We start from the raw sequence: 19,751 nt of genomic DNA on the forward strand, positions 1-19,751 counted from the left end.
TTATGTTTATCTATGTGGTGTGTACATATGATTATTATGTGTTGTAGGAGTTCTATGATAGACGGTCTAATTGCATGTAGTGGGTGTATACTTGTCCAGTTATGATTATTGTGGGTATCTAGTAGATTATATCCTAGTGGTTAGGCATACATGTCTGATTGGTTTATCGGAGGTATTTTGTCGATTTAATCTATGTTGTGGAATGTGCACATGTGTTTGAGTGTTTATTTGGAGGTATCTTATCGATTTAATCTGAGTTATGATATGTGCAGATGTGTTCGGTGTAATATTCGAGGTATCTTGTTGATTATATTAGTTTTGTGTGTACACTCGTGTCTATTATGATTTGTTGGAAGTATTATGTTGATTATTCTCTTGGCATAGGTGTATATATATGTTAGGTGAATGTTGTTTGAGGTGTATTGTCGATTATACCTACGTTGATATATGCACACGGGTTCGGAATGTATTTTTGGAGAATGTATTTTTGAAGGTATCACGTTGATTTATATCTGTGTTATGAGTATGTTTGGTGTGTACTAATTGGAGGATTATGTCGATCATACCTATGTTGTGTGTACACATGTGCCAGGTGTATTATGGGTAGCATTATGATGATTCTACCTATGTTGAGTGTTTACAAAATGTCATTTGTAGTATTGCTCTGTCAACTAATTCTACTATTAGTGGGTGACCCACTACGATGTTGATAGAGTTGATGATGGATTTGATATGCTTACTGTATTGTGATACCCTTGGCTGCCACAGTGATATGTGGTAGAGTGATCTCATGCAGTTTCTAGTTGGATAGTTAGGTGTCTTGGTCACTTATGGGATGTTTGTGGTGAAGCGTTGCTCCCACATATTTTGGATTGTTGTGGTGGAGCGTTGCTCCCACATATTTTAGATTGTTTGTGGTGGAGTGTTGCTCTCACCTATTGTGGATTGCTTGTAGCAGAGTATTGCCCCCATATATATATTGTAGATGCATATTATGGTTTTGGTTGTGGTGGAGCGTTGCTCCCATATATTGAGGATTTCTTGTGGTAGAGCATTGCTCCCCACATATGTGGTATTTCCTGTGATGGAGCGTTGCTCTCATGCTGGAGGATCTATTCTTTGGTGATTTATATTGTTGGTGATTAGATTTCAGAGTTATTGTCAGAGATCTTATGGTTAGGAATATCTTTAGTACGGACATTGTGAGTTCTTGATTTTACCATTAAAGCTTGCAGAGCCTTAGATGTTTTCAGGGACTTAATGATTTTGATATTCGTAGGATGTTTGGATCGGTTTCCATTGTCTTTGTTGACGATGTTGTGGTCTATTTCAGATCTAGTCTATTTCAGATCTGGTCTATTTCGGATCTGGGGTGAGTCACGTACTCCATCTTTGCATAGTTCTAGAGATGTTTCGACGAGAACATCTATATGTCAAGATCAATAGTGCGTATTTGGATTGTCTTATGTGAGATGATTGGGACACACGGTCACCAGTATGAGTATACCATGGTTCCACAGGAGATAGAGGTTGTTACAGCTGGGAGCAGCCGAAATCAGTGCAGGAGATCCGCAGTCCTTGGGACTGGCAGGATATTACAGACCTTTCGTCGAGGGTTTCTCCTGCATAGCTATGTCATTGACACGCCTGACCAGGAAAGGCGTGAAGTTCACGTGGTCCGAGGATTGCGAGACCAACTTTCAGGAGTTGAAGCGGAGATTAGTGTCGACTCCAGTTTTAGTTTTACCTTCTAGAGAGGACGGATTCGTGCTCTATACCGACGCGTCTATTCAGGGTTTGGGCGCTGTTCTGATGCAGCACAGCAGGGTAGTCTCCTATGCTTCTCGACAGTTGAAGGAGCATGAGAAGAACTACCCAGTTCATGACCTGGAGTTAGCTGCCATCATCTTCGCTCTGAAGCTTTGGCGGCATCATTTATACGACATTACATTTGAGATTCTCACTGATCATAAGAGTCTCAAATATTTTCACCCAGAAGGAACTTAATCTCCGACAGAAGAGATGGATGGAGTTCCTGAAGGATTATGATTGTACCATTAGCTATCACCCGGGGAAAGCTAATGTGGTTGTCGATGCACTCAGCAGGAAGTCCAGAGGGACTTTGGCTTGCCACCGAATTTCAGTCACAGACTTGGTTCAGGGTTTCTTCGAGTTAGGCCTTCAGGAGCAGGGACAGACAGAGCAGGGTATTCTTGTTACCATGGTTGCTCAGTCATCGATCAGGACGAGGATCTGAGAGGCTCAGGCTAGTGATCAGCATTTGCAATTTATATGTAGCTAGATAGCTTCCGGGCAGCAGACCGAGTTCACACGAGACGAGGAGGGTATTATATACTTCCTAGGCAAATTATGCATACCTCAGTCTCATCCGGTCTTACAGGAGCTACTTCAGGAGGCTCATCGCTCTCGATTTGCAATCCACCCAGGCGGGACTCGCATGTATTGAGATTTGAGGTGTTCCTACTGGTGGAACGGTATGAAGAAAGACATCGCAGAATTTGTAGCTAAATGTCTTGTCTGTCAGCAGGTGAAGGTTGAGCACCAGAGACCTACCGGTTTACTTCAGCGGATTCCTATTCCCGAGTGGAAATGGGAACACATTACCATGGACTTTGTGGTGGGTTTGCCGAGGACACGACGAGGCCATGATGCGATTTGAGTAATCATTGATCGATTAACCAAATCCGCGCACTTCTTAGCGATCCGGAGGAAAGATTCCCTGGATCGATTGGTATATCTGTATTGTCGGGAGATCATCAGATTACATGGTGTCCCTTTGACTATTATTTCGGATAGAGACCCCCAGTTCACGTCTCGATTCTGGCAGAGTCTGTAGCAGGCCTTGGGCACTCAGCTCCGTTTCAGTACTGCTTTCCATCCGCAGACAGGTGGACAGTTAGAGCGGACCATTCAGACTCTAGAGGACTTGCTGAGATCGTGTGTATTGGATTTTGGAGGCAGTTGGGAGGACCATTTGCCATTGGTAGAGTTCGCCTATAACAACAACTTTCATTCGGCTATCCAGATGACACCGTTTGAAGCATTGTATGGTAAGCCTTGTCGGACACCCACCCTCTGGGATGAGGTTGGGAAGGCTCAGCTGTTGGGACCTCATAGAGCTCAGCATGAGGCAGAGTTGGTCCGTACTATCAGACGGAGGATGTTAGAGGCGCAGAACCGCCAGAAGAGTTATGCTGACCGGAGACGCAGACCCTTGGAGTTCTCTAAGGGTGACTATGTATTTCTGCGAGTTTCACCCACGAAAGGGGTGAAGAGATTTGGCCTCAGAGGTAAGCTAGCTCCGCGATACATTGGCCCTTTCCAGATCCTGGAGAGGATTGGAGCAGTGGCTTACCGGCTGGCACTACCACCGTCCCTGGCAGGCGTGCATGATGTATTCCACGTATCTATGCTGAGGAGATACGTACCTGACCTGACGCATGTGCTGACAGATATCTAAGTTCCAGTTCAGCCTGACGTCACTTACGAGGAGATTCTGGTATGGATTCTAGACCTGAAAGAGCGTCAGTTGCGGAACAAGACTATCCGGCTGGTTAAAGTCAGATGGCAGCATCATTTGGATGAGGAGGCTGCCTGGAAGCTCGAGGATACTATCCGAGATCAATAGCTCCATCTTTTCACTTGAGGTATGTGATTTAATTTACTGTTCAGTATTTTATACTCTTTACCTGTTGTTAGTATTTGCTGATGGTAAATAACGAAATTTGGGGACCAAATTTTTATTAATGGGGGAGAATGTAAAATACCGGAAAAAGGCAGATAATAATAAGGGGAATTTTCTGGAATTTGTAGAAATTTTTTGGGAATTTTTTGAAACTCGTATGGACGAGTTTACGGGGATAAAAAAACAGGGCCTGGGAAAGCCTGTTTAGGTTACTCATTTAAGCGAGGAAAAGTTTATTTTTCTTTTCCTTTTTCTAATTCTTTTTCTTTTTTCTTCTTTGTTTCTCTTGCCAAGCCCGTGCCTTAAGCCTCACGACACCTCCTTCTTGCGCCGAGCCTCTTCTCTCGCGCCCGACGCCGGCCCTAATCGCACGAGGCGGTTTCTTCTCCCCTCTTTCCTTCTTCTTCCCGCACTCGACCCCTTTTCCCCTCCCTCATGCCCTAATCTCTGCTCTACTGCCGCACACCTACCTTTCCTCTTCCACTCCTCCGAGCGACGACGCTGATCGCCGGCACACGAGCACCGTTCGCTTTTCTCTTGTCTCTGCCCGACAGCGTAGCCGAGCGCCGGCCACCAGGTCCAGTACCAGTCGCCTGTGCCCTAGCGCCGTCGCCGCACGAGACAGCGTCGACCTTCTCCACACCGAGCCCTAGTTTCCTGAGGTCGATTTCTTCCTCTCTGCCGAGGATTTCGTCGTTGTTGTCCACTGCGGACTCACACCCGATCACCGCCGATTCCACACCACCGCTGATCGCTACCTGTCCCCTTCATTCGGCCCAACCCTAGTTTTTTTTTTTCATTGGTGCCCTAGATCCGATCTGCCCATCTCCGGCTACTCAGGTCAGTGACTCCACCTGGGTTTTATTTTCAGCAGCTTCATGGGCTGTGAGGCTACAAATGAATGTTCGGATGTGGTGTTGATGTGGGTTCGATTTGCCTACTCAGTTTCGGTGATACTGTTCACCATCTATTCGGAGCATCAGTTGTTATCACCGGTTGTACACTATCTCCGATTGTAGGACACTAGCGATCGCCTTGAAGGTTAGTGAGTATTGGCTTAAATTGTGTTGTTAAACATATATGGAATTGAGGTAAGTGTAGGGATTTGATACGTGTTGTGGATAATGGATTGATTTAGGTATGATTTGATTACATGATCGTGTGTAGGTTTGAATTAGAGGTTGTAATTAGTTATCGAGTGTGAATTATGTTTATATTTGTGTGTTGATTAGGGTTTTTGCCCTAATTTAGTGTTAAAGATTTTATTTAGCTATTTATTGGAATTTAGCTAAATAAAATATACACATTGATTGGTACAGGACTCTGATTCAAGACGAGTATCTCGACGTTAGATTGGACTTTTCGATTTGGAGGCTGGTACTTTAAGTTTATGTCATTTGATTTGCATAGTAATGTTTTTAACAAATAACAATGATTGTGTTTCTTATTTGCTTCGGTTGATCACTACCCGATCTGTTACATGCTTGTTTGTTTATTTGTTATGCACATCATGTTAGTACTTATCTGATTATACATGCTTATAGGGGTAGTGACACAATCATGTTATTTATTATATTCAGGACCTAGGATTTTTGATACCATATCTGATCTGTGTACCTTTGATTTGGTTCATTGTCCTATGGTACACATTTTATATTTATATATGGATATTGCTATGCTGTTCAGGATATTGTCATGTTTAGTGTCATGCATCATCTCGCATGATTGCATGCTGTGCGATAGTCTGCTCCATTATTATCGAGCACATCGCCAGTTACATGTATCTGTACACACCACCACTCATGGGTTATTGGTATATCAGACAGGTGTGTGACAGTTCTGCTGTTTGGCTCCGTTGGTCTGGTGACTCAGCGTGGTAGCCGGCAGACGGTTCTGCTCTGTTTGACTCCGCTGATTTAGTGTAGTAGCGTGGTAGTCGGCAGGCGATTGGACTCTGTTTGGCTCCGTTGGTTCGCTCATGGGTAGTGTGACGCAGCGTGGTAGCTGGCAGAGATTCCTCCCAGTCATCGTGTACCGGGAGATGAGAGCATTGAGCTCCCCCATTTATAATTTGGGGTAGGAGGATAGGTGTACTCTGATAGCATCCCGTCCACTCGGTCACTCATTAGGAGCAGTGATGGCAGAGTGCATGGTTGTCACAACCCTACCCACTCGGTCTCACCATTGTGTGTGACATGTCATCGTGTACCGGGAGATGAGAGCATTGAGCTCCCCCATTTATAATTTGGGGTAGGAGGATAGGTGTACTCTGATAGCATCCCGTCCACTCGGTCACTCATTAGGAGCAGTGATGGCAGAGTGCATGGTTGTCACAACCCTACCCACTCGGTCTCACCATTGTGTGTGACATGGCTGACTGGCGTCAGGGGTGACCATGACATTTGCATCATATACATGATGCGTTTATTACTTATGTTTGCTGCATTTACTTGCTGCATTTATATGGATGCATATGATTGACATACATACAAGATTTATGACACTCTCGGTTTGACGACCTGTTGTACTTATACCCTGGTCCTGGTTAGTACGATTTCTCCTGCTTATTTCAGTTGCATTTATCCTTCTTGTATCAGGAGACTGTACGCATGATTATTGATGGTTGTTATTTTCTTTATTATGCATATTAGTTGTTACCCACTGAGTGTTGGACTCACACCGTCCTCCGTTGCTATTTTCAGGTTGATGTTGTCCGGAGAGTTCCAGTCGCTAGTCCCCTGCAGTCCACGAGGACGTGTGTTGATCTTTTAGTTTTCTTGTTTAGACTATGTTTAGACTTGTTCTGTTTTGATATATTGGATCTTGTATGGATTCTTATTTGTCGATGGGTTTGGATTGGATGTGTTTTGCTACATGCCTGCCTGGATGGCAGAAGAGGTAAGTTCGTTGTGATTTGTGCTTTATGAGTGTAGTGGAGTAGGGTATCAGTTTTGAGCTTTATGAGTGTAGTTGAGTAAGGTTGTTTTTGAGTCTTCTTATCACTGTTCTAGTTTGTTAATTATTAACTGCGTGGGTGATTGCCTTATGTTATTGTTATTGTTCCGGTCGTGTTGGACGATATATATGTGGCCCTGGGGGCATTGTAGAAGTTTCAGATTGTCACCCGTACAGGGGAGGTGTTGTCGAAATTTCTTCGGAAAGGGACTTCCCCGGGGCGTGACATGATGGTTGGGAGAGAGAAGTCTAGTCAGGACTAAATGACTAGCAAAGGTAAGTCCTAACCAAAGGTTAGGTAAAGTGGAAGTCTCGGTGAGTGAAGTCGGGTCCTAGTGAGTGAAGCTAGGTGATGGAAGTCCCGTTGAGTGAAGTCGGGCCCTAGTGAGTGAAGTTTGGTGGTGGAAGTCCCAGTGAGTGAAGCCGAGCCCTAGTGAGTGAAGCTAGGTGGAGGAAGTCCTGATGAGTGAAGTCAGGCCCTAGTGAGTGAAGCTAGCCAACCCTAGGAGGTAACCCTAGGTTATACTTGAATTCTGTTAATACTATGCTAACTCAGTGTTGCAGGGAAGCTCAGTTAGGTCGACGGGCTGACCAGGTAGCTGACACGAAGTCCAGATGGGTCGAAGGGCTGACCGGACGTCTAGCAGGTAAGTGAAGGTAAGTCACTCGAGGGGAGTGACTGTGGGGACGCGTTTCCGGGATGGGAACATTAGGCATCGATCCAACTTATATCCATTTAGGATATCTAAGTCGAGATCGTGACTAGATTTCGGTCTCGAGGAGACAAAATTTAATTACTATTCTGTTTTATTATAAATTATGCTAACACTCTGTTTTACAGGATATAGAATTTACATTGCCTCGGACTAACATTTTCTTACAGGAAGGAGATTGCTGGAAAACAAGGGTCCGAGCGCCCGGAAGGGATCCGAGCGCCCGGAGGCAATTTTTATCCACAACGTCGCTTTGCCACGTGGAGCACCCTAGTTGGCTTGGCTTCATCACATTCAGGGCATCCTGAAGGGATCCAGCCGCTCCGAACCTCCTATATAAGGAGGGTGAAGGCTGAAACAACTTAAAAACTCACGATCTATGCTTTTGTGCTCCTGCGATGCTGTGAAGGCTCTCCGACAAGTTTTGTTTTCTTATTATTCTCTTATTTGTCTATTTATTTTCCTTTACTAAAATTCCTGTACTATATTTGTAAAAACATTTCGAATTATTAGTAATTGCCCAACGAAAGCACTCAACGAGTGCGGGCCATGGAGTAGGAGTCGACAAAGGCTCCGAACCAAGTAAAACGACCTTGTTAGCATTGTGTTTTTGTTTTTCCGCTGCCTACTCTATACGCTGAAGTTTTTTAATAGCTATTCAGCCCCCCCCCCCTCTAGCGAATTCTCGATCCAACAGAGTTGTCATTGGTGGGAACATGCATAGATGTCACTTAAGGGAAGCATACGGTGAGGAGTATTATCATCCAAATCACTTGTTGATGGCAACGAGGAAGTAGGTTGACATAGTGATTTAGATGACAGACTTGTATTATCTGAAGATCCACAACTAGAGAGCATATTATCTTCGACTAGTGAGGCTTCCAAGATTGGAGTAGTAACTTGAGATGATTCTGATGGTATAGGAAAGTTGTCAGAGAGCTCTGGAACATGACCTTGGATGCCATCAAGTTCTACAATGTTAGGTGACATCAAGAAGGTGCCACTTATATCTGGAGGAGAGATCTAAAAAGCTACTGAAAAAGGGAATAAAGACTCATAAAAAGTAACATGTTGTGAAATATAGATTTATCCTGTTGGTATATGCAAGTAACTATAACCATAGTGCAAATTTCTATAACCAAAGAAAACATATTGTAGTGAACAAGAGTCAAGTTTGTGTTTAGAGTAGGGGCATAACCATGGATAACATGTGCAACCAAAAATTCGAAGGAAAGTGTAATCAAGAGTTTGATTATAAAGTTTTTCAAAAGGGCACTTATGATTGAGTAATGGAGTAGGAAGTTGACTTATGAGATATAAAATAATGCTAACAACTTCATACCAAAATTTACGTGGAACTGATGCATGATGAAGAAGAGCTAAGGTAGTTTCAACTATATGTCTATGTTTTCTCTCAACAGAGCCATTTTATTCTGGAGTGTGAGGACAAGTGACTCGATGAATAATTCTAGAAGAGATAAGATGGCGATGGAGAGCAAGATATTTGTCTTCCCAATCAGAATGAAAAGAGAGTATTTTATGATTAAAATATTGTTCAATTTAATTTTTAAAATTATAGAATATATTTAATAAATCAGATTTCCTCCTTATAGGATATGTTGGCACAGCGGGGTCGGCTAGAGGGCGCAACATCTGAAAAAAAAAACAAGAACCTTTCCTTTTTCCAACTAAGATTAGTAGCAATATCAAATTATAATAAACTAAAATGAACAACTATTTAGAAATAAAAGAGATAAACAGATTTGACTTGGTTATAACCTAGGTAATTGTTAATCAAAAATGGTTGAAAAGCTCTACTAGAAATATCTCCTTCGTGTAGGCGGAGAATGTTAGAATGTATACTAAATGTCTAGCTTTTTGTAAACATTTATTATGAAAGAAGAATCACATTGGTCAAATATGTTGGATCGAGACCGCGCTAGAGGGGGGGGGGGTGAATAGCACTCGCGGCTATTTCGTTCGATTCATAAAACACTCGAGTAAAGATGCAGCGGAATAAAAACAAACAACACAAAGACACAGGTCAATTTTACTTCGTTCGGAGCCTAAGGTGACTCCTACTCGAAGGCCCGCGATCCTTGATCACTTCCGGTGGGCAACAACTATAAGTTCGAAAGTATACAAAAGATGATTTACAAGTAATGCAGTAAGTAATCTTATACCGACAATGGAAAATACTAAATTGAAGCTTCGGGTTGTCGGTGTCGAGTTGCAGCACTTCGGGACGAGTTCGTTAGCAGCTAAATGCAGAGGGAAGACTTGAATATTGTTGTCTTGAGCTGCTGGTCGAATCCTCTTTATAAACAGTGTTCAAGGCGCCTTAAACAAGCTCCAAGGCGCCTTAAATGAGAATTTTATCCCGATCTGCTCGCTGGGATAATCCTTTGACTGCCGCGACCTGAAGGCGCCTTAAACCCTTTCAAGGTGCCTCCAAGCTGTCTAAGGCGCCTTCAACCCATCCAAGGCGCCTTAAGCCTGCTCTTCGCGCCAGCTCAGGATTTTGAACCCGAGGCGCCTCCAAGTCCGATGGAGGCGCCTTGGACACTGTTCATCCGAGGCAAATCTTCGTTATTTTGTACCTGCAAGATATGTTAGTCCCAAACAACATCCTGCAACACAAAGTTAGCACAAAATAACAGTATGGATAATAAAGAATGTTTAAGACAGTCTCCGGACTGTCCGGGTCTGACTTCGGATTTCCTACCGGAAACCCTAGGTCGACCCGACGCCTACTGTTCCCTCTACGGGGAACGCGTCCTCACCTACTCCACTCAGGAGATTTACCTGCTGCCAGTGCGATCCTCCAGATCGACTGGACTTTTGCTCAGCACTCGATGCTTCCGGACTTTCTGCTGGACATCCGCTTCCCTACCAGTCCAGTCTTTCACCTGGTTCGCGACACCAGGACTTTCCACCTAGGGTTCCCACCCCTAGGACTTTTGCCTGAAGCCATCGACCTGCCAAGACTTTCCGCATAGGGTTACCACCCCCTATGACCTAGGGTTACCACCCCCTAGGGTTTTCCCTTTGCCTAACCGCAGCTAGGACTTTTCTCCACCTAGGGTTACCACCCCCTAGGACCTAGGGTTACCACCCCTTAAGGTTTTCACCTGCCTAACCGCAGTTAGGACTTTCCTGAAACACTCATTCAACATGTTAGATAATAGAGAATCTTAACTTTGAATCCCTTTGCCATTATCAAAACTTAGGTTCGATCGTCGGATGCTTCCTGCACCAACAAAATATCTACATTTATGCTAGGTGTATTTATCCATTTAATTTATATTGTAGATAACATGGTGTGAGGAGACACACAGAAGTTCATGTTATCAGTTCCTTATAAATTATAAATAGTAGCTCACAACCAAGATGGAATGGGACAAACCATTGGAGTGGTTGTGGTGTAATTTGGTATTAGTTTATCTTAACTAAAAAATTACAGTAGTACACTATGAGTGTATTGAGCAGGACCATTAGAGGTAGTTTCTTTTTATACTGACTACATAAAAGAACAAAATCTCTATTATTATGGAAGTGCGTACTCTTAAGCATGATATAATAACAAGAACGTATACTTAATATTTATTTATTTAATTTATCAAAGGGTGTGATTTAGTTCGTTAAATCAATAGGCCCGATAAGTCGGGAAATGATATTATTTATAAGGCGTGTTGTTGATTATAGAATGAAACTGTGTCCTAGTAATCTACGTTGATGATGCCCCCTTGAGGAGCTCATAAAGATTATCATGTAAACCCTACAGGTGGACTTAGTCCGACATGACAATAAGGTTGAGTGGTACTATTCTGGGAGATAGATATTAATTAAGTGAGTTGTCAGTAACTCATTTAATTAGTGGACATTTGATATCTTAAACAAAGGGAGACTAACACACTCGAGATAAGAAGGAGCCTATATTGTAATATGGGATTGGTGCGGTAGTGCAATAATAAATCTTTAGTGGTATGAGTTATTATTGATGAACTCGAGTTGGGTGTTCGAGGCGAACACGGGAAGCTCAAGCTCATCGGGAGACAAAAACTAATTCCTCCTCTAGGTCCCTATTGTAGCCTCTTATTTATAAAGTCTTATATCCACCTAAAGCACAACTTCTTACCCATCTTGAAGTGGTTGGCCAAGCCTAGCTTGGAGACCAAGCTAAGGCAGCCAAACCAAACCAAGATGGGAGGTATGTTGTGGTCGGCCTAACTAGGAGCCCAAGCAAGGGTGATCGACCACATTGAAATTAAGAGCGAGTTTTAAATTTTGAAATATTTCCTATTGTGGGAGCCATGATTTTAAAAGAGAGTTTAAAAATTTTAAATCTTTCCTTTTATAGCTTTCTACAAAGGATTAAGAGAAAGGTTTTTAATCATTCCTTATTTGTAGTTTAAAAGGAAGAGATTTTAATTTTTGATAAAACTTCCTTTTTTTGTAATCATCCACATGTTTTAAAAGAGAGATTTTAATTTCTAAAATTTTCCTTTTATAACCAACCATGAAGGGATTTAAAAGAGGAATTTTTATTTAAAAAATTTTTCTTACCAGAAACAAATAAGGAAGTTTTAATTTCATGTTTAAAACTTTTCTTGTTTGGATCAATAGGGGTGGCCAGCCCTGACAAGAAGAAAAGGAAGTTTTAATTTTTATTTTAAAACTTTCCTTTTTAGTCATAGGAAAAAAAAAATAAGGAAGTTTTAATTATGTTTAAAACTTTCCTTATTTGACAAGACCAAGGATTATAAAAGAGAGGGAGGGTGTGCCTCTTGAAGAAAAGACATCTTTTATTCCTCCTCTCTTATTCCTTGTGGCTGACACTTCCTATTCTCCTCTTCTTCTTTGGTGGCTAGCGGCATCGATCTCTTGGAGTTCCTTTGGTGGCTGGATTTTGTTTAAAGAAGAAGAGGAGAAAGGAGACATTGTTTCCTAGCATCCCTTAGAGATTGGTTGGTGGTCGAAACTCATCATCCTTTGGAGGTTGTTGGTGGTCGAAACTTGGAAGCAAGAAGAGAAGGCTTGGGTGGATTTCATCTTGGTAGATCGTCGCCCACACGATGTCCAAGAGAAGGAGAGGAATACAATAAAAGATCAAGAGGTCTATAAGCTACAAAAGGTATAACTAGTTTTTGTTTTCGCATCATGACTAGTTTATCCTTTTGTATAGATCTTGGAAAACCAAACACAAGAGGTTAACGATTTACGTTATCTTTTTTGTTATCAATTTTATTGTTCGATTTCATGTTTCGATATTGTGTTTCTATTGAGGTCTCTATAGTTAAACCTAGTTTACTGTAAGAATTTAAATATCCAATTTCTTTGAAAGGCTTTGTCTAGGAAGTGGTGGATGATCTCATATCCAAGAAGGCCTAGTGCCTCACCATGTTTAACCTGGAAGTCGATCTTTGAAATAGATATTTGATAACTTCTGTAATATGGTTTAACTTAGGAAGATCACATCGGTTAAACTTGGAGTAAAAATGTTAAGTATCGTTTCCAATTCAAATTTAACTTCTGAAGGACAATTTGGATTAATAATGTTAAGCATTGTTTGCAATCCAAATTTAACTTCAGTAGAGCACATGGGTAGCTAGGATAGTTCTATGCTTGTACAAATTTTTATACAGGGAAACTAGGACAGTATTCCGAGTAGCAACCAACAATTGGTATCAGAGCTAGGCTTAACCTCTGTGTGTTTGGTTTTAGTTTAATTATGCACATGCCATACATATTTTAGGCAGGATAATAGTAGGATGTGCAAATAGATTAACTCTGTGGTTATAGGCTCCAACTATTATGGCCTATTGTGACTGTGTGTGATTGTATTTATTAAATACAGCATGAGCTGTATTAGATTTAGGATTTTATGTACATTCCTTTGTGGAATATAGGATCGATATATATAAAATTTTATTTTTGTCGCGGATCATATCCTTGCGAGGCGTGGTGCTATTTGAGGACCAGAGGCACAACAGAAAAGGAAGCTCGATGGACGTAACGACATGAACCCTAGGGCTGGCGGCTAGTTTTGACAACTGCTAGGGCTAGCAGCACATGGAGGATAGTGATGGAAGAGGCCATAATAGTTGGGAAATTATTTTTCCATATTTATTCCTTTTATTTCCTATGCTGTGTGTGTGCATGTTAAAATCTTCATCTTAAATAACTAAGTGGGAGAGAGATTTGTAAATAAATTCCACAGTCTCCATTACTGGTTTGTAAGTGATGCAAATAAACTTGCGTTTTGGCTCTGAGTGCCTTCCTCCATATCAGATGAGTTTGTTTGAGGATCGCTAGATCAAACTTCCTTTATGGATGATTATAGGAAATTATTTAGGAGCGTGTGATCTTCTCCATCTGAAGGGCACAATCCTATTTAATGGACTAAGTATCAAGTAATGGTATACACTTAAGCGCATTTAATAGTATCCTCCCCATCGGAGTCACTGCTATTATTTGTGTGACCGAAGGAATATCAACTATTAATTTTATTTGTCATAAAGTTAGGTTAACAAGAATAAAATTAATGGGTAAAACCTCCTTTTACAAATGTTTGAATTAGTATACGTTCACACTATTGTGGCATACAAAATTCACGGTGTTTTGAGGTGTTGGTGAATTTAAATAATATTATTTGAGGACTCAATATTATTCTAAATTATAAAGTTTTGACTAAAATTTATTTTGTGATTCTTAGGATGACTTTCAACCCACTGGTTATTATTCTGAAAGAGAACAAACTTACTGGTCCCAATTGCATAGATTGGAAAAGAAACCTGGACATTGTCCTAACTGCTAAAGGCTATAAGTTTGTACTGTTAGAGGTCTGCCCTGAAGTGCTTAATAGTGATTCTAGTGAAGAGGAGATTGAGTATCATAAGAAATGGGTCAAGGCAGATGAGATGACGTGGTGCTACATTTTGGCTTCTATGTCAAATGTGCTGCAACATCAGCATCAATCCATGCCTACTATCTATAATATGATGTACAATCTCAAGAAACTCTTCGGATACCAGAATCGGGTTGCTAGGCAAGAGGTTATGAGAAACTTAATTGCAACCACCATGTTAGAGGGGACACCCGTAAGGGATAATATCCTCAAAATGATGACTTACTTGAACGAGATACAAATCCTTGAAGCTGAAATCGATGGGAAAACCCATGCCGATATTATTCTCTAAACGCTACCCAAAAGTTTTGAGCAGTTCTGCCTGAACTACAATATGAATAAAAGGATTTATTCATTGGCAGAACTACTGACAGAACTTCAGGCAGCAGAAGGGCTATTTCGTCATAATTCTCAAATTCACTTTGCTGAAAATGTTTCTACTTCTAAGTCGAAAGGCAAGAAGAAGAAACAAGCTGGCTCGGCAAAGAAAGTGAATCGATCTCTAGGTACTGGACTAAAAGTAGGAATAAAGAAGCCGAAGGGCAAGTACTTTATTTGCAAGCAATCTGGATATTGGAAGGCAGACTGTCCTCGTAGGAAAGAGAACAATAAAGGTATATCTTATTCTCTAGTAGTTGAAACATGTTTAGCGTTGTTATCTACCAGTACTTGGTGTATAGATACAGGAGCCACTAATCATGTCTGCAATTCATTGCAGGGGTTCCAGGAAACTCGACGACTATATGAGAGAGAGATAACCGTCTACATGGGCAATGATACAAAAGTGGCGGTTGTTGCAGTGGGAGATGTCTACTTATCATTTGATAGGAATAGAACTTTGATTTTGAGAAATTGTCTTTATGTACCAAGTTTTAGAAAGAATTTAATTTCAGTTTCTAAACTATTTTTGGATGGACATGTTGTTTCTTTTGATGACAAAGTGGTTATCAAGAAAAATAGGGTTATTATCTGTTCTGGTACATTAGTTGATAATTTGTATACTCTAAATCCAACAACTCCCACAAAGCAACAAATGAAAATTAATAACACATCCTCTAATTCAAATAAGAGAAAGGAACCTTTGAAAATGAACCAGACATATCTTTGGCATCTAAGACTTGGTCATATTAACTTGCACTACAACAAAAACCCTCATAGACATCGGTTTTCCACCGGTGTCTATTACATTTTCGACCGATGTCTATGAAGCCGATGTAAAAGGTCAACCATTTTAGACATCGGGTTAAAACCGGTGTAGTATCACTTAACGACACCGGTGTTCGAATCGATTATTAACCGGTGTAGTATGACTTAACGACACCATTTCATCAACGGTGTAAAACCGATGTAATATTATATGTTAATAACACCAGTTTTGGCAGCGGTATACGACCGATGTAATATCAGTTAATAACACCGGTTTTGCAGCGGTGGAAAACCGATGTAATGTCGGTATTTTTTAACAGCACATTGATTTCCGAAACAATGAATACAGTAACCAAAAAATACACAAATTACACAAATATTCTTCATTCAACAATATCCATAAAATACACAAATATTCATAAATTACATAAATAATCTTCTTACAACAGTATCCATAAAATACACAAACATTCTTTTTACATCAAAAACTAATAGATATCAGAATCAAGGTAGAACATTCTTTTAACAACACATCAAGGTAGCTAGAACCGCACTTCAAATGTAATCTAGCATGCATTCAGCCCACTCGAACCGCACTTCATCAATTTCAACTCTGGAGTACTTGAGATTTGTAAACTGTAAAAACACATAAATAATATATTAGTAAAGATGTAATTTTGAAAGCTGGAAATGGTAAAGATGCAATTTTGAAAGCTGGAAATGGTAAATATGCAATTTTGATTTATTTATTTTTTTTTCCAAATATCTGCTCTAGCTCTAACGAGGCCAGTCTAGTTTTTCTGATCTCTATCCTTCTAACACTTCAAATAAGCATTTTGAAAGCTTTTCAGTCTGGTTTTGTAATGAGAACTACCAATAAACTAAATTTGGAATGCAAAATATCTAAACCAAAGAAAGTCCCTTTCTAATTGATACTTGCAACAAAGATAATCTACAATACTTTATACAAAGTTAATTCATGATCAGGATCCAATAATCCACCATATGTCAAATAACTAAAATAAATGTGTACATGTATCAAATAAAATAGAATACTAAGTTTTTAAAGACTGCTGTGGAAGACTATTGTTCATAATGCTTAATTCATTGAAGGATAATTGCGCGCATCCGCATACACACCGATACACATATACATATACATATGCATATAATATGCAATTTAGAGGCCTACCAAAATGTATAAATGGCAAAGGCCACTGAGCATACATACAAAATTGTGAAAATTTGTCTGACTAGAAACTCCCCAAGTCAACCTTATTTTTGGAATGTATATGTGAATTCTTCAATGGCAATGGGCACAGCTTTCCTCCTGTTCGGAAATGATAAAACAGAAACTTGGATAGTATCGAGAAACACTATAGATTGAGATGATAAAAATACCTTGCAGAGGAAGAAGAATTTTGAACGTCTTTTAGAGGTGCACGGAGGACACTTGCACGGGCACTTGATTGAGTGTATCTGAAAGATGACATGAGCGCTGCAAATCTGTCCATTGATCTCTCCGCTACAGTTGTGTAGTTGTTCACATGTGAAATGTCACAACCGAATTTTCCTCCCCTTACCATGGCGCCATTGTTGTTCAAACGAGACACTTGATTATCTGCAGAGTACCGGTATTATTAGTTTTATTTAGCATAAACCTTTTGACTGTGATTACTGTCTCCTTCGCTCGTTATAGAGTATTGCAAGCATAACAACTTTATCATCAACTGATGTGAAGAACATAAACTTGGTTATGAAAGAAGTAGCTCGAACCTTCTCCATGATGAACTGAAGTCCTTGCATTCTTTGATGGCAGATTTTCCTGATTCATTACTAAGATGGGTGGCTGATTTTCCTTGTCCTCAGATAGTTTTCTTTTCTTGACAGGGTAGCCACCAGGAATACAATCGTTATTTTCATTACCATATGTGGCACCATCATTGGGTCGATGGAGACTATTGACATCTGATGGCTTATGCTTGAAGTATGAGCTTCTCACAATGACTTTTCTGTTTGTAGACATTCTTGTCTCGTCGACCACAGACGTTGCCTGGTGGGACGTCTTTTACTTGTGTGATGTTAAAAATGGCTTACATCTGGAGGAGGGAATCTACGGACCTGTAAAGCCACCTGAAAGCCATGATCTCAGGCAAGTTTAATTATACTTACAGCTGAAATCAAAACTAACTTACCATGTATAGTTAGCCTATTTTCGTCCTGTTTCTGGATTGGATTGAGGAACTTATCTTCCATCTGGTAAAAAACAAAGAGTTATACCGATTTTTTTGTTGAGAGAGTACTAAAGGAGCTCAAACATTATATCGTTTCCATTGCTGGTTCTGTAACATGACCTTCAGGACCAGAGCCATCCTTGTCATCTTGATCAACTGGACTGCTTTGAGTACTGCTCATATAACAAGTAGCATCTTTTGCTGAAGGAGGTGGTCCAGAGCTACAAGTTCCAGAGCTTGGAGAAGATGAATCTGGTGTTACCAGATCTTTCTGCATGACTTTCAACAAAGGTAAGAAGAGAAGCCAAAAAAACTTATGAAAGACACTGGATCATATCCAAGAGGTCATTCCATCAATTATTAAAGTCCAAGCCATCATGTCCTTCAGGAATTCCCAACAAGTACATGTGTATATTATCAATTCATACAGAAAACACATAAAAATAAAACATGTTCTGTACACTTTCAACAGAATATTTTGCATTGTTCAGCTTGAAAATTACCACACTATATCTATAGTTTAATTCAGTGTTCAAAAGAACAACTTTAATGAATGATTTTAATTATTTGGTTCAAAGTGAAGCAACCCACATGTATGAAGGTTGATTTGCTTTTATTATATTTCTTGATGAAAATGATTTAATTCAGTTGTATTAAGAGGTCTTGTTCAAATTGTACTACAACCAGTTACAACTAAAAGAAATATTTCTTAGGTGATTTCACTAGCAATCAATTTTCCGATTCTGAAACTAAGATTAAACCAGGAAAACCCAGCCATCAATTTGCAGCTTCTAAGTATCAAACTTAATGGCATAGAAACAAGGTAAACGTTGACAAGAAAATTGATTGTGCTAATTATTTCAGATGGATCGCTTAAAAATCAATGTTCACTAAACGAACCTTTTATCCATTAGATTCTTTCATAAGCAAATAAGAACTTAAATAAATAAATCATAAAATAAAATTTAAGAACCATCAAAATGATAAAGATCTTAAAGAAGATGTCGTATGGCATTCATCCATGAGACAGGGAATTTATCACATTCTCCAAACAAAAAAATTATAATTAGCGTGAGAAAATATAAAACAGAAAGTGTAGGATGACATAAATGAACAGGAAATTCCCAATTTCTCTTGCTATTCCGACTGCCTTCAAGAGTTAACACACCAATTGCTTGTAAAAGTTAATTTTCATAAATTGCAAATTGGTTGAACGCCAGTCACCATGAGCAAGACACAACATTGAGTTGGTCAAATACACACCAGATGATGGTAATATTGAAGTTGGAATTAACATCAACGTGGCTTGAAGTGTTGACTTAGAACAATGAGCAATCTTGTAACGTCTTCGCAATGCATATATTAGAAACTAAATTCAAAATCCCTCTATATAATTAGGAAAGATTATTAACAATTTCATCATTGTCAAATATAAAGGCACCTTTTTTCCTGGCCTCACAAGGCACAAGGCAACTTCTACTGCTGTATTGGCAGCAGCAATCACATCTGCTGCTCTACCAGTCACTGGTCCTTCTTGTATAACATGAGTGTGTGCCACCACAGTAATAAACCCATCAATATGACAGCCCATGTCACTGCAACACAGAGAAGATATTGTCAAAAAACCTCAAAAGAATTAAATCGTAGAGAGTCACAAAACAATCTAGATAATTAACATATACATTTTAACGATGTCATTTTCTTCCAGTACATTCTCGTCATTGCCAAGCTTAGCTTGAAATAACGGAATACAAGCATGATAGAGTGCCAAGGGCCCCCACAGATCTGTCCATATGGCTTGAAATAAAGAGAAATAACCACTTAAATTAGAGGGATCAAACAAATTTATGAAGATAAAAAAATAACACAAATCCATCGATTGAATAACAAGTAGCATCTTTTGCTGAATAACAAGTAGCATTTTTTGGTTACTGTCGGTGTTAATAGTACTACTACTGTCAGGGACTTTTGTCAGTTTTTGTAATTTTAGACGAGTCGGCATCGATTGAATGTCAGCTTCAACATCATCCATCTCGCACTAACCCAATCCTAACTCGGCCAAAGTGCAACGCCCCTCAACCAAACTCAGC

The sequence above is a fragment of the Zingiber officinale genome, chromosome 10B, assembly GCF_018446385.1.
Source record: "Zingiber officinale cultivar Zhangliang chromosome 10B, Zo_v1.1, whole genome shotgun sequence".
In the NCBI taxonomy this organism is placed as follows: Eukaryota; Viridiplantae; Streptophyta; class Magnoliopsida; order Zingiberales; family Zingiberaceae; genus Zingiber; species Zingiber officinale.